Raw genomic sequence first — 16,538 nt, 5'->3', positions numbered from 1 at the left:
GTCTGAGAGGATCCCACATGCCGCAGAGCGGCTGGGCCCGTGAGCCATGGCTGCTGAGCCTGCGCATCCAGAGCCTGTGCTCTGCAATGAGAGAGGCCACAACAGTGAGAGGCCCGCGTACCACAAAAAAAAAAAAAAAAAAAAAGTCAACAGTGACTAATATTTCTTGAGTATCCACAGAAGTTGGGCCTGAAGAACCCAGAGGCAGTCCTTAAAATATTTGTTCTTAAATATTTATGTAGCTCTGACAGTGGGTTGAGCATGATATATGGAGGAGAAAGTTGAGCAAGGTAAGCTCCCTTTTTATTAAAGTATAGTTTAGTAAGGCAAGGAAGACAATGACACAAAAATATTGTGATTCAATGAAGGAAGAACTATAAGAGAGCATAATCTCTGTGGCTGAGGGAGTGCCGAGGAATGCATGGCCAGCTCTTCTTGATTAAACCAGGAAAGGAACTTTTGAAATGGGTGTTGATGGATGAATATGAGTTCTCCAGAAAGAGGTGCAGAAGATGCCTCTGGGCTGACTCTCTAGACCAAAGGAAGATGTAATATTAAAAGGCATGGGGAGAACAAGAACTGAAAGCAGGGACTTGAAGAGATACTTGTACACCAATGCTCAGAGCAGCATTACTCAAAATTGCTAAAAGATGGACACAACCCAATGTCCACTGATAATGAGTGAATAAACAGAATGTGGTATATACATACAACGGAATATTTTCAGCCTTAAGAAGGAACGAAAGTCTGACGCATGTTACAACATGGATGAAACTTGAAGCCATTATGCTAAGTGAAAAAAGTCAGACATGAAAAGACAAATACTGTAGGATTCCATTTATATAAAGTACCTAGAGTAGTCATATTCATAGAGTCAGAAAGTAGAATGGTGGTTGCCAGGGGCTGCAGGAAGGGAGAATGGGGATTTGTTGTTTAAGAGGTTCAGAGTTTCAGTTTGTGATGATGGAAAAGTTCTGGAGATGGATGGTGGTGATGGTTGCACAACAATATGAATGTATGTAATGTTACTAAACTGTACACCTAAAAATGGCTAAAATGGTAAATTTCATGATATGTCTATTTTATCACAATTTTAAAAAATTAACAAGAAAAAGGGTGTGGGGAGAGAGATAACTGAGATGTTTCTGGAGAATGGTGAACGCATAGGTATGACCAAAACTTTAGGTGTGGGTTAGAGACCGACCAGCTAAATTTAGTCCAGTTAATGAAGTTTTGTACCTAAGGAGGTGGGACTTTACATCAGGTGTAATGGAAAGTTAGCAGAAGCTTGAAGCAGGCAAGAACCAAGGTATTTTAGGAAAGTTTTAGCTTTCAGAAGCTGAAAAGGCTCTGAAGAGGTGAAAGGCTAAGGAAGAGGCTCCTACAGTAGCCTCTGTATCAGATTTGATGAGAGCTGGAACTTGCCAGAGAGATGAAGAGGAGGTGGGAGCATCAAGAGAGGAAGCTGAATTGACAGGAACATATGTCTATAGAATTAAGTGTGAAGTTGAGGGATCATGGGAAGCTGAGGATGCATCCGAGCCTTCTGGCTTGGGGGACTGAGTGGACAGTGGGAACAACCACTAACTTAAGGATTTCAGGAAGAAGAGTGTGTTTTGTGGGGAAGAATACACATTTGATTTAAGACCTGTATAAGTTTAAAATGCACTTTTATTTAGTGCCATGTGATTATGTAATGTCTTTGGTCTCCATTTCTTTCACTGTGCTGTTCTTGTCTCTAAAGCTAGATTTTTAAGCACACAGATCTGGTGCATTCATTCATTAATTCATTTGTTCATTCATTCATTCAAGAAGCATTTATTGAGCACATTTGCACTGATTATTCATTTATTCAATCTTCACCTCTGTTCCGGCCCAATACCAAGAATAAGCAGTAAATCCGGGCATGGAATACAGTTATTCCGCTATTAGGTTTTTTCCACTGTACAATAGCTTCCTCTTACTAAAGAAAGTAAGCAAGGTATACAACAGGCCCTCTCTATGCTCAGATCTCATTTAAATTTTCCCAATAACCCTATGAGATAAGTACTGTTATGATTTTTCAGGGAGGGAAAGATTATAAAGGGACAACAGGAGATATGGGGGATGATGGATATTTTCACTGTGATTGTAATAATTGTTTAACTGATATATATATATATATATATATATAAACTTACCAAACTATATAAAACTTACCAAATTATATACTTTAAACTTGTAAAGTCAAAACTTACCAAAATTATATACTTTAAGTTTATAAAGCTCATTGCATGATAATTATACCACAATAAAGCTGTTTTATAGAATTTTTGGTCAGTAACTTTCGATAAGGTGTCATTTGCTGAGAAGTCGATAATTTAGTTATCAATGACAAACAAAAAACCTGTCCGTGTTTCTACCCCTTAGACCTCTGCTTCTCATTTTTTTGGTAGTCAGTTTTCCCCCTGTACTTTCTTCTCCAGAATGGCTTTGGTTCAAATAGAGCTGAGTTTTTTGTTTGTTTGTTTCAGGTGTAATTTACAGAGGTCAAATTTACCCTTTTTAGTGTACAGTCCTGTGTGTTTTGACAAACACATACATGTGTATAAGCACCACCACAATCAAGATAGAAAGCAGCCTTTCGGGCGGAACTGCCATCTTCCCGTAATTCACCAAAATGACCAACACAAAGGGAAAGTGGAGGGGCACCTGCTACATGTTCTCTAGGCCTTTTAGAAAACATGGAGTTGTTCCTTTGGCCTCATACATGTGAATCTACAAGAAAGGTGATATTGTAGTTATCAAGGGAATGGGCACTGTTGAAAAAGGAATGCCGCACAAGTGTCCCCACGGCAAAACTGGAAGAGTCTACAATGTTACCCAGCATGCTGTTGGCATCACTGTAAACAAACAGGGTAAGGGCAAGATTCTTGCCAAGAGTATTAATGTGCATATCGAGCATATTAAGCACTCTGACAGCTGAGACAGCTTCCTGAAACGGGTGAAGGAAAATGATGAGTAAAAGAAGGAAGCCAAAGAGAAAGGTACCTGGGTTCAACTGAAGCGCCAGCCTGCTCCACCCAGAGAAGCACACCTCATGAGAACCAATGGAAAGGAGCCTGAACTGTTGGAGCCTATTCCCTATGAATTCATGGCATGATGGGTGTAAAGAAAATTAAAAGACCTGAACCGTTAAAAAAAAAAAAAGATAGAAAGCATTTCCATCCTCCCCCAGATTCCCTTGTGCCCCTTAGAAGTCAATCCCCTTTCTTCAACCCCAGCTCCTGGCAGTCTCTGATGTATTCTTTTTCCCTACAGTTTTGCCTTTTCCAAAATGTCATAGAAATGGAATTATACAGTATGGAGCCCTTGGAGTCTACTTCTGTCACTTTGCACAGGCTTTCTCCACCTAACACTGTTGACGCTGGGGCCAGATCACACTTTGCTGTGGGGCTGTCCTGCGCACAGTAGGATGTTTAGTAGCATCCCTGGCCTCCACCCACTAGATGCCAACAGCATCTCCCTCTTAGACTGTCACAATCAAAAATGTCTTCAGATATTGCCAGATGTCCCCTGGGGGTCAAAATCACCCCTGGTTGAGAACCTCTGACCTAGAATAATGCATTTGAGATCACGTGTGTTGTTGTATGTAAGTTTCCATCATTTTTACTTAGATAATTGTAACTACTACCACATACTGTCTGTGCAAAATAGGACCATGCAGAAGGAACTGTAGAGAACTGAACACAGACCCAAACCACGGTTGGAATAGGCCTCTCTGGGATGAGGAATGAGCTGGTATGGAGATAGAAGTTTCATTTTCCTCTGAAAGCATATTTTCTTCCAGACAGAGACTTGAAATATGGTAGTCAACTGCTCTCAATCCAAATGGGAGGTTTCACCTAAAATATCTACCGTTACTGAACTTCCCAGAATGTAGCCACACTCAGGAGTGGACAACTGAAAAGACGGCAGGAGTGACTGTGAGGGCCGGTGCCCTGACCCACAGGCAGGATGAGCAAATCTCTCCATCTCTTGGAATCTCACGTATCAAACAAGGATTATGGCCAGTATGACAGTTAGCGCTGCAATGAGGAAGTGCTGGGAAGTGAAGAAAGCAAGCAAGTTCCCTCTTCTCCAAGTGGCTGGGCAGGCACAGCCATCTCACCACTCTGGTTTCCACTGTTTGCTTGTTGGCTCACTCGTGCATACTTTATGCTGTCTGTCCGCTAACAGCCTGTACCCACTTAATTGCCTGTGACCACACATCTGCTATGGTGGTGAGCGGCTGTCAATGCACTTAAGGGGTGGGAAGGGCTTTCGGCAGGGAAATGCTCTCCAAAATTCTGGAGCAGGGACTGGAGAGCAAAAAGTGCCCTGTGCTTGGCCAGACATCGAGCCTTTGAGATCTGTGATGATTGGATGGGGGCACTGAGGTTTCTATTTGGAAGAAAAACACTTCTAGGGAAAGCATGAGTGGAATCGGCCTTTGCATTTCTCAAGAACACTGTTTATAATAATAGCAATCCCATGATTTTGCAAAGCTGCATTTGTTGACTGAGTTAAGTAAATAAGTGAACAAATTTCGTATACAGCTGTCCCAAGGCGAAACTGGGAAACAGATAAAGCTGGTCATGGGTGCTTCCAGATTCTCTGTTCAGCTTTTTTTTTTTTTGCTTTTTAATAAATTCAACAAATATTTAATGAGCAACTCCTAGGCTCCAGGCCCTGTGCTGTGAGGTAAGAAGCGGTATATGTTTAAAGTCATCATGTTGTACACTTTAAATCTATTACAATTTTATTTGTTAATCATATCTTGGTAAAGCTGGAAAAAACAGTGCGAGAATGATAAAACGCAGCCTTCACCCTCAAGTAGCTCACCGTTGTGTCCTGTGACAGCTGGGAACAGCTGGATTACTGTGTGATGAACAATGGAAGCACAGAGGTGGCCTGTGCTCTTCACCATCATGCTCTGCTTTCTCATGGCATGTGGGCGAGACTGTTTCTCAGATACTAGATCCCAGATGAATTCATTCGACAAATATTATGTGTCGGACACTGTTCTTGGCACTGGGTAGATAGCAGTGGACAAAAAAGGATTAAAAAAATCTCTGTCCTCAGGGGTCTCATGGGGTGAGGCCCACAGTACAAAAGTAATTAGGTAAATGATAGAGTAGATTTTACAGAGAAACATAAGGCAAGCAAGAGAAACAGGCAGTGCAGGGGACTGGGCTGCACTTTTCACTGGGGTAGTCAGGGAAGGCCTCGTATTTGAACAAACACCAGAAAGAGTTGAAAGGGCAGATATCTCTGGAAAGAACTTTCCAAGCAGAGAAATTAGCAAGTTCAAAGGTCCTGGGGTAGAAGCATAGCATTTGAGGGCTAGTCGACAGCAAGGCCAATGTAAGCATAGAGTAAGCTGGGAAGAAAGCAGGAGACAAGGCCCATGTGAGGGGCCAGATGTGGAAGGCTGAGGGTTATGGTGAAGACTTTGGTTTTTACTCTGCATTGTGATAGTATGTGCTATAGTTTGAACATTTGTGTCCACCCCTGCCTGCCCCCCACCCCCGCTCTTCAGATCCATATTGCTGCTAAGATTCTACAGGGTTGGCCTGCCTGGGCTGAGTCTCATGTTGACATCACCCAAACTCCCAGCTACGACGCAGCTTTGCGTACCCATGGAAAATTCCTTTCCTAAGGCTGTGCCCAGTGCCAAAGTTTGTGTTCTCAACCACAATGCTAAATGGCCTCCAGATCCTGGGCTATATCACCTCCAGGGTCAATCCTCCAGTACACTCATCTTACAACAACAGCAGTCCTTGGAAGACCATACAGGAGCATAAAATAGCACACTGGTTGTGATGATTTTTAGATAAACTCAATCTTGGTACCACTCAACATGAGGTGGCACTCTTTGGTCCTCAAAGGTACTAGGAACCTTGGAAATAAATAACCACTTGTTCAAGTCTCTTAGGGAAAATAAAACATGGTGCCAAGATAAGAATAAAATATCATTTATATATGTTGAGAGGCAACATGGTAGGAGAAGGGCATGGGCTTTGGTGTTAGATGGGCTTTGGTGTTAGATGGACCTGACTTACCATCCTGACCTTATTGCTTATTTGCTGTGCAATCTGGGGCCAGAGACAAAAGCTCTGTGTACGGCAATTTTCTTACTTGGAAATGAAAACCGGGCCTACCTGCAGGGTTGTCACATGAGTAAAGAAATGAAGTATAGGGTATATGACACATTAACGGTGCTTAATAAAAGAGACTTTTATTATTCCTTGAGCACTCTTGCAGAGGCTGGGGTAGTACAGAGTGAGCAGTGCTTGTGCGTGTGTGTGCAGGTGTGTGTGTGTGTCCCAGCCTGAACCTATCTGAATTCATCCATGTAAGATTGGCTGTGTCTGGTAAAGAAGAGGGTGAACTTCCAGGAGTGGGTTTGTGGGAAGATATTTGGGTAGAAGGAGAATAAAGGGACAGTTTTGTCAGGTGTTCCTAAGTGGGGATGGGAGAGTCAGCCTTGGACATTGTTGCGTGACCTGGTCCCAGAGATGTGAGTTTGAGGAGGGGCTTCCGGAAGACACCAGCTGAGTTATTTTTATGAGATTCTAAGCCCCCCTGCTGTTGCTCATCCCCAGGGTGCCTCATTGACCCTTGTTTGGCTCTCTCCTCCTTCATCATGAGTATAACCAATTCCATTCGCTGTGGAAACTAAAAGTGTCGTGTCTGTTTTCCTGCTTAGAGTCTATAGCGACACCGCCATCTTTCCCATAGGCTGGGGAAGGCTAAGGAATCTCAAGTTGTATCTACTTGGATATATATGTAAATATGGAGGAAGAGGATGTTATAAAATTTTATGAGATGCTAAAAATGACCCTCACTTGAGTTATTCGATTCTTACTAAGACAAGCGTCTCCCTACTCCAACAACCCCAGGAAACAGCAGCCTTGCTCCAAAAGCCCAACAAGATCATTCTCTGGTCTTTCTTCCCTCAGCTTGAGCTCATCGGGACTCTGACTCGCACGGCTTGCATCCCACTGAGGTTAGGGTGTTCGATTCCATTTCGGATTTACTTCCTTCTTGTGGGTAGACAGTTACAGTAATGGCTCCCAATGGAGCCAGGGCTCCCTCCCTGTATCCACACCCTGGTGTCGTCTCCTCCCACATGGACTCAGAGCTTGGCCATGCGACTTGCTTTTGCTAATGGGACAGCAAATGTAACACAAGCGGAGACTGGAAAATGATTGTGAGTTGAGTCTTTCCCTCTCTCCTGCCGCTTTTGGAACCTAGCAGCAGGTGAAGAAGCCAAGGTTGGTTTCTGGAGACACGCAGCCCAGCTAAGAGCCAGCATCCATGCCTAGAAAAGTGAGGAAGGCCATTTTAGACTACCCAACCCCATTATGAGCTGCCAAATGGTAGCAGCCAGATGACCCCAGGTGAGATGACTAGAAGAACCACACTGCTGAGCCTAGCCAAACTGCTGACCTTCAGAACCATGCATACATAAAATGGTGGTTGTTTTCAACCACTGAGTTTGGGGATGGAATGTTACTCAGCAAAGGCTAAGTCACACAATTTTCTTTCTACTTTTGTACTTTTCTACCAACTTACTAGCACTTTCATTCTGTCAACCACTCCTTCTGGAAGATAGTGCCCTCTGCCCCTCACAGGCACCTCAGCTGACCTTTCACCAAAGGGAAACTCATCCTTCACCCAGAAGCATGGGTTCCATCAGCAAAGATCCAGTGGCTGTCCCTGCACTGCTTCCCCTTAAGAGTTAAGCTCTGACTTCACTGCATGCAAAGTTTCCTTTAAATTTTTTCTTTTTGGAAAAAAAATGTGGTTTTGCTTCCAAATGATGTTCCAAATGTATCTGGCTCACCAAGGAGTAATCCCTCAGCTGGAAAACGCAGCAATGCTGCTATTTTAGTATGGCACCAGGCCTCTGGCTTCTTGATTCTGCCAGGGCTGCCGATGCTTCTTTACGGAAAACTAAATCAACTGCCTAAGATACAGAGACTTGTCCCAAAGGGGTATTTCAGAAAGGAGAGGCCCTCTGCCTTCTTTCCATTCTGCCTCTTTCTACCCAACTCCTAGCTCCTCCAGCTAAAATGGGTCTTCTTCCCTTGGGGCAACCGAACTTCTAAACTGCTTAAGTGGAGGCCCATCTGTTGTCCCTGACCCTTTGGCTTCTCCCCACACTCATCCTAATTGTTCTCTGATGAAGGCTAAACGTAAGCCTGTGTAACACTCCAAAAATGCACGGCTGGCCGAACCCAACATTACCAAGAGAGACAGCTATGAGAAAACAATATGCCTGTTTGCTCGACCTCCCTTTCTGCAGGCAGACTAATTCTGGAAACTTTCCCACCCTCCGAGGGCAGAGGCGCTTTGCTAATCCTGCCAAGTGTCAAAATGCATGGCATTTGAACAGCTTCCTCAGGCTAGTGCTGTTTATCAGACTGTCCCTTGGTAGAAACTCCTGTGGATTCTGTGCCGAAAGCATCTGCCCTGGACCCAGTAAAGGGGGCAGTTGAAGGAGGGGTCACTTCTTATGGAACTAGTTGCCTTTTCTCAGGCACTGCTCTTCCCTGAAAGAGATTAGCTGGGCAAAGGTCACTGAGGAGAAACAGTGGCTCAGAGGTCACCTCAGGTACTGGGAATGACTCATCGACCACAGAGAAAGGGACTGGGGTTTGGAGTGAGACCAGTAGGATCCGGGCCCAGCCTAGTGGTCTAAATGTCAGCTGTGACCACCTCTCGGGAAATGCACTCTGGATCCAAGCTTCCTAGGCCTCACCAATCTGGGTCAGAGAAGGCTCACAATGACAGTAAGAGATCTGGCACCCCTTGCTTCTCTCTCTCCACCCAAAAGGTCCAGGAGCGTTCCCTTCTGTCTCACGTCTTCAGGGGAGCCTTCCTTGTCCCACTCCCAGCCTGATCATCCCTGGAATCTGCTTATCTATCTCTCCCTCCTTTGTGCCCCTGCTGTGTCCTGGACATTTTCCTGTAGAGAACTTCTACACTTGATTATGTTTACTTGTTTTCAGGGTTTGCTCCTTCTAATGGACTCATGCCTCCTGCAGAGAGGGGATATGTTGTATTTACTCCATATTCCCAGCTGCCAACCCAACGCGGCACTCAGCACTGAGGGGATGTGTGGTCCTTCTCATTTTCCACTGAACTCAGAGAAGCCAGCCCACCCGAGGTCACCCAGCAGCCGAGCGCCTGAGCCTGGATTTAGACCCAGGTTTGTCCTAATCTAAAACCTGTGCTCTTCCAGTGCTCCACCTGGCCTCCCCGGGTAGTGATCCCTGCCCACCCCCCACCCCCGCCACGAGCACCCTTACACGCACACAGAGGTCACAGGAGAGCATGGGCAGAATTACAGCTTGTCAGAGATGAAAATGATTTAAGACATCATGGAAACCAACTCAATTATTTAACACACGAGGAAACTGAGATTAAAGAAATTAAATTATCTGTGTGAGTTGATACGCTTTGGACCTACTTTAAAATTTGGTCTAGGGCTATTCCTGTCAATAATCATGTTCCATTTAATTTAACCCAGAGCCCCGTGGAAGACTGAGTGACAGACAGTTCCTGCCTTCAGAGACATTTCAGTGTAGTTGGGAGAGAAATATAAACTTAGCTATAAATACAGGGCAGGACACGAGGGGTTCGAAGCGGTTCAGGCCCTCAGAGGAGGCAGAACTCTCGCACTGACTTAGCAGAGTCAGGAAAGGCTTCACACAGGAAATGATATTGAGATGAGCCTTGGCAAAGGGCTAGATGATGGACAGCTAGGGCAGGGGGCCCAGCACGTGCAATGGCACGGAGGTGGGAAAGTGCATCCTGTGTATCCAAGGAATGGTAACATGCAAATGGTAAGTCTGCCAAGCTCTGGGCTTTACCTACAGGTGCAGGATGGTAGGTGAGGCTGCAGGGGGAACCGGGGCATGCTTCTGGGTGATGAGGGCAGATAGGAAACTAAAGCATCTCCAGCTGGTATCTGGGAGGAGAGCTGCTGCTGACAAGTCCCTTTGGGGAAGTGAGCAGAAGGGACAGAGACCTGGGGGTTTAACAGGACAGTAAGAGCAAGAGAAAAGCTAAGTAATTGCGACCTAATGAGAGCAGAGTTCTTTAGGCTACAAGGGAGGGGAAGAGGGATACCATTTTAAGGCACTAACATGGCGTTTCTCTTCGGTTTCCCACTCTCCCGGGTTCACCGTGTATATCCATTTGCTTATAGGAGGAGGGAGGACTGTGTGTGCAGTAAGGAGGGGGGAGGGGGAGGGGGAGGGGGGGAGAGGACGTAGGGGTGGGGAGGGAAATCTGTGTGCAGATTCTTACTGATTACAGAAGGAATTCCAGAGAGAGACCCAGGTACTGGGTCTTTGGTCATTCAGAATAGGGTTATGCAGAAAGTTCCAGGCTTAGGAACCAGACCATTATCTCAAGAAGGGATTTTCCAGATTCTTCTTCCTCCTCTCTTAGTACATCAGGAGAAAGCCTGATAAGACAGATAACCACCAAGGACCTCCTGTATAGCACAGGGGATTCTATGCAGTATTCTGTGATAACCTACAGGAGAAAATGATCTAAAAAAGAATGAAGATATGTATATGTATAGCTGAAAGAAAAAAAAAAAAAGAAAGAAAGCCTGAAGCTTGGAGTTCTCCCATATACACAGTAAGATGCCAACGCCAGTCATTTAGGCCGCGTGGGAGTCAGAAAGGAGGGGACAAAAGTATTAGAAGAGCCCACCCTTTCTCTCTACCTGAGAATCTTAAAAAAGAGGAGGAAGTAAACAGTAAACAGACCGAGAAGAGCCAGGCCATCGGCAGAAACGCCTTGCCTGTCCCCACCTCTGGGTCTGCAGAGGGAGGGTGTTAGAGAAGTTAGTGTCACCCTTGGGACTTTGGGAGGAAGCCACTGCATATGCCACCCCATTAGAACCCAGGGAACAGCCACAGAAAAGGAGCTCCGCATGGTCAGCATGAGTGAGGCCTGAAGTTCAGCTTCCCTGGACCACCCTCAGTCTCATGGGGGGCAGATACAGAGCTGGGAGCCAATGGGCCCACCGAGGGGGCCTTCTGTTTGGAGACAGGGTGACCTCTCAGCTAACAGAGTGGAGGGCCCATGGAAAGAGCTGGGCCTGCAGCCCAACTGAGACCGAGACAACAAATCGTCACTGGGAGCACTACCTGGGCTGGAAGAACGGGTCACACCTTGAGTACTGGGGGCCAGGAGGCCAAATATGACCCAACCAAAAAAAAAAAAAGTCTCCCCGAAGACCAATGGACAGCACACATCCAGGGGCCTTCATGAGAACAAAGAACTCACTGCCCCTGGTGCCATGAGGGGAGAAAGCCCTCCTCGCTCCATACTCTGGGGCCTCTAGTGTGGGGAGACAGAGGGAGCCGGGGCTATCAAAGACAGAGTGTTTTTCCTAAAGGCCAAACATTATCCGAAGGGTTTAAAATATCAGCTCAAAGTTTAACTGGATTGACATTTAGTTTTTCCTCCCCATCCCACTAACTAGTGGGTGTGGCTCAGAGGAAAAAGACCAGATTAGTTCTAAGCAAAATAATACTACTCTGTTTTCCCTTCACATCCAATATGTGGTGTGAGTTATATTTGTGCAACTGGCTACTCTGAGTCTCAGGACATCAGGGCTAGTCTGGGCTCCCGGGCCTGGCAAGTAGCCAGCGAGCCTGCGAGGACCAGCCCAGGCCCCTCTTACAAGGTGGGCTCTGCATGGGCCTTCCTGGCAGAGCTGCAGGCCACCTGGCTCACATCACACAGAACAGCAGGGCCTAGTGGACAGTGGCCCAAGCAAGAGGTGGGGTCTCTGCTTCATGAGGTGGGAACCAGGACTGGGGCTGGCCCCGCGGGAGGGGAGGAGGGAGCTATGCAGTAGTGGGCGCTAATAAGGAGAAGAAAACAGAAGGGAAGTAAGATGCAAGAAGGAGCCTTAGGAAGATGAGAAGTGCAGACTTGATGTCCGTGAGAGGACCCAAAGCTGGGCCAGGGTCTTTGCCCCACGCCCAGAGGGTGGAAAATGGCCCACCGCGGGGCTGGGAAGCCGGAGTGCCCTGCAGGGATGGGCTGGGAGATTGTGGGGAGAATCTCCAGTCTGAGCTTCCGTGGACAGAGGGGGTTAGAGAGAGCTGGGGGAGAGATGCAGAAGAAGGTGGACACTAGTGACCCTGATTACTGAGCGCTCTGCACACCGTCAGGGGCACAGCTTCGGGAGGCTGCCCTCAAGGGGCAGAGGCCCAGGAGGATGCTCAGGCCCGTGCGGGCGCAGCAAAGGCAGCGGGCCGGCCGGCGGGGGGCGTCTGGGGGTGCCGAGGGGGCGCTGCCCCGGCCTGGCCCGGTCCACGGTTTCCCCCGTCCACCTGCGGGGAGCAGCGGCTTTCCTCCCCAGCCCGCCGGCCTGGGAGCTCGGCTTTCGCGGGGCGCTGCTGCCCCCTCCCGGGTGCGCTCGCAGGCCCTGGGCGCCGCGGGAGCTGCTTCGCCGCCGGGAACCTCAGGGCTGGGGCGGGGCCTGTGGGCCGCTTCCCGCGGCGGTTCCCTCCCCGGAGTCCGACTCCGCTGCTCAAGCCCGGCCCCTCTAACGCATCTGCCTTGGAAATCACTTCAGTCCATCCTCCGTCTCGGGCCGCATCCCCGTGTCTTCTCTGGCAGCTCCACTGTCTTGTCCCTCGCACGGTGGAGCTCGGTGATGAAGGTGCCACCGTGGGCTCACACGGGCGTCCGGGCCCCAGGCCGTCCTTGAGTCCCTGAATCTCAGGTGCTCCCGGGGCGGAACAGGGTCCCAGGAAGGATGCTTGTCAAGGGGCTGGTGGCACCGGTCCTCCCACAGGGGAAGTTCAGGTGACTAGTGTCCACCTTCTTCTCTGTCTCCCTGCATCCCTCTCTCTCTGCCCTCCCCTGTCCACAGAGGCTCAGACTGGAGATTCTCCCCACAATCTCCCAGCCCATCCCTGCAGGGCACTCCGGCTTCCCAGCCCCGCGGTGGGCCATTTTCCACCCTCTGGGCGTGGGGCAAAGACCGTGGCCCAGCTTTGGGTCCTCTCACGGATATCAAGCCCGCACTTCTCGTCTTCCTAAGGCTCTTTCTAGCATCTTACTTTCCTTGCATTTTCTTCTCTTTATTAGTTCCTACTGCAGCATAACTCTTTTCCTCACCTTCACGCAAACCCTCTCCCCGATCGTTAACTCTCCTTTACAGCTCCACTGACCACACTCTGCCTTCCAGCCCCATCATCACCCTGAGTTCTGATGGCCCCACGGACCCTCAGTTAACAACCCTGGGGCCCCAGTGACTTCTTTGCTGCTCAACCCCAAGCCCAATTCTCACACCTTATTTGATAGCTCTGCCACACTTAGGACTACTGACGCTTCTTTCTGCAAATTTTCTCTCCCTTGAATTTTCTGGGACACTCCCTCTGCTTTTCCCGTAACCTTGAACCCAGTCCTCTTCAGTTTCCTTGATGAGTCCTTTTTGTCCACCAGCACCAGCCACAGGGCTCCTCCCTCTTGGCCTTCTTCCCTTTTCATTCTACCCACTCACCTGTGGGCTGTGATCTCATCCCCCATCCCGGCTCCAGCTCAGATCCTTGCCTGGCTCCACACCTACCCACGCAGGTGAACACTGGTCATCTCCATGTGGACAGCTAGAGAGAGCACCAACTCTGCCGATCTGAAACGGGAATCATTGTCTTTCTCCCCAGATTGGTTCTTCCACAGAAGTCTTTTTAATTCCTTTCTCTCTCTTACTCACCCCTCCTACCATCCAACTGGTGTCAGCATTCTGCTGATTCCATCTTATTCTACATTATTGCCTAGAATCTGTCTTTCACTGCCACAGACTCAGCAACGAATTAGTGGGTGCCAGGTACTGCTCTAAGCATTGTGCATGCATGGCCTCATTGAATTCTCTTAACAATCTCATGGAGATAGGAAGGGACTGAGGCATTAAGAAGTCATTTGCTCAGGGTCATATAGCTAATAAGTAGCAAAGCCCAGATGGGACCCCAAGTCTTGCTGAGAGTAGAGAACTTGCTTTTTTTTTTTTTTTGCACTGTTGTACTGCATTATTTCAGGATCATTTCATTCCTTGCAGAGATTGTCACATCAACTCTCTTACTAGTTTTCCTGACTTCATTCTTTCCCCTCCTTTAAGTGTAGCTAAATTGCTACACTTAAATTAAACCTAACTTGCTTCCGAAAACTAAAATTCAATACTGAGACTCTCCTCAAATCTTTTCAGTGGCCTCTGCTACTCTTAAGCTAAAATCTGTACTCTGGAGCCTCCTCCTACCCTTTTACCCAATTCTTTCCTACTTATTCTTCATAATCTGCAGCATATTGTCCCTGGATCTCCAAGAGTGTATCAGGTGATTTATTAGTTAGGACTACATGCAACTCTAATATGTAACAGACACCCCAATTAATGGCTTAAATGAGGTAGTTAATTCCTCCCTCTTAAAGAGTTTGGAGCAGGCAATTCAGGGTTGGTACGGTGGCTCCACTTTATCACCAACGACCCAGGATCCTTTTGTCTTTCTGCTCCATCATTCCTAACATTCACTTCCCTATTTAATACCTCCTCATGGCTGCAAGATGGCTGCTGCAGCTCTAGCTATCACAATGATATTCCTAGCAGCAGGAAGGAAGAAAGGTCAAGAGCCAAAGTGTGTGCCTCCCCGGTGGCTAGGCTGTTTTAGTAAGTTTTCCCAGAAGCTCTAAACAATGACTTCTGCTTATACATATTTGGTCTCTCAAAAGAGGAATTGGAGAATGTAGTTTTTGAGTTGGGTACATTAGAAACCCTAGTAGTACAAAGGCCCAGTTAGTGAGGAAGAAGAGGAAGCTGGATATGGGATAGACAACTAGATGTCTCTGCCCAGATTTCCTTTCTCTACATTCCCGTGGCACTCCTGCTTGCATCTGCCATTGCTCTTTCCAAGTTTCAGTGTAGATATCTGCCTATTGATTTGCTTCTCATACCAGTCTGAACACTCAGTACAGAGGATGGCACCTTGCACACAACAGGTGCTCAGTATAGGTTTGCTGTTGAAGGCCCTTGACACTTAAGGAGAGCATAGGACTCTGGATTGCAGACCCAGTCCTGAATTTGATCATTGTACTATGGTCATGAAAGAGAATGCTCTCATTCTTAGGAAATGCATGCTGAAGTGTTTAAGGATGAAGGCTGTGTTGTCTGTAACTTACTCTTAAATGGCTCGGCAATAATATGTATTATAATTAGATATAGATATTATATATGTATATACAATGTATTGATTAATAGGTAGGTGGATGATAGAGAAAGCAAATATGGCAAAATTTTAATAATTGGTGAATCCTAGTGGAAATTTATAGGAGTTCATTATTCTATTCTTGCAATTTTTCTACAGAACTCTTTTTACAAAAACGAGAAGTTAAAAGGGTCACAAAGACTGTATTTTCAGGGATCATTTCTACAGTTTATTATTAGAGAAGTTTCTCTGAACATGTTACCACCAGTATTATCTTGAAAATTAAAAAAAAAAAAGAGGATCACCAAACTCCAGAATGTGAGACTATATAAAAGGAGGGCCTTGTAAATTGCTTAGTCTATTCTCCCAGAGAGGTGACAGGCCTTTCCTGAGGCACAGGCTGCCCTGGTGTTCCTCAGCCATAATGAGAGTTAACTTCTTACATGTGCCTGCAATCCCTTCTCCACAGAGCTTTGCACATGCTCTTCCCTCAGCCTGGAACGTTCGTTCTTCCCCTTGTTACCTAATGTCTTCTATTCATCCCTCAGGTCTCTGGTCAAGTGCCACTTCCTCAGGGAAGCCCTCCCCGACTCTCCTGATTATGTCAGATTCCCCCGTTACCGGCTTCCTGACATCATGTATTTTTCTGCATCAGCTCAGCACAGTTGTACGTTTGTACTGGTTTCATCGACGCCTGTCTCCTCTACTCCAGTGACCGTTAGTGACAGGTCAGCCTCACACAGTGCTTACTGTGTACCAGGCTACCTTCTAAACACTTTATATGCAGTTAACGTCCACTGCAAGTCCCAAATCCACACGTCCAGGTCGATCAGATCTCTCTCCGGAGCTTCCGACCTGTATTCCGTTCTGCGAATTGGTGATGTCCACTTGGATGCTACACAGGCATCTAAAACTTGGCACGTTCACCGTTGAACTCCTTGTCTTCCTCACAGGGCTTCTCCTCCTCCTCCTTTTCTGTTTCTATTTCAAGAAACAGCAGCACCATCCACCCAGCTGCTTCCCCCTCCCCACACACCGGGCGCATCTTAGACTCCCCATCCTTCCCCCGCCATCTTCAAAGCTACTTTACCACCATGTTCTGTTCCTTTACCTCTAAATGTCTCAATACATCCACTTCTCTCCTTCCCTGCTCTGATTCCTCTTATTCAAATTGCCATTTATCATCTCTGCAATGGAATTAAATCAGCTCTTTCTGTCTTCGTTTTACCCCACACCTGAAATCTGAAATCCATTCTCCACACTGTAGCCAGAACTACC

General features: G+C 47.0%; 1 pseudogene across 1 annotated transcript; it reads left to right on the top strand.

The window, feature by feature from the left end:
• Positions 1-2,659: 2,659 nt before the first annotated feature.
• On the top strand, positions 2,660-3,159 carry LOC307053412 (large ribosomal subunit protein eL21-like; annotated as a pseudogene). The gene has a single exon. The product of its transcript is annotated as a large ribosomal subunit protein eL21-like (transcript).
• Positions 3,160-16,538: the final 13,379 nt, after the last annotated feature.

The sequence above is a fragment of the Hyperoodon ampullatus genome, assembly GCF_949752795.1.
Source record: "Hyperoodon ampullatus genome assembly, chromosome: 1".
Taxonomy (NCBI): Eukaryota; Metazoa; Chordata; class Mammalia; order Artiodactyla; family Ziphiidae; genus Hyperoodon; species Hyperoodon ampullatus.
Note: the sequence above shows the minus strand (reverse complement) of the source record. Positions and strands in the feature narration are given on the sequence as shown.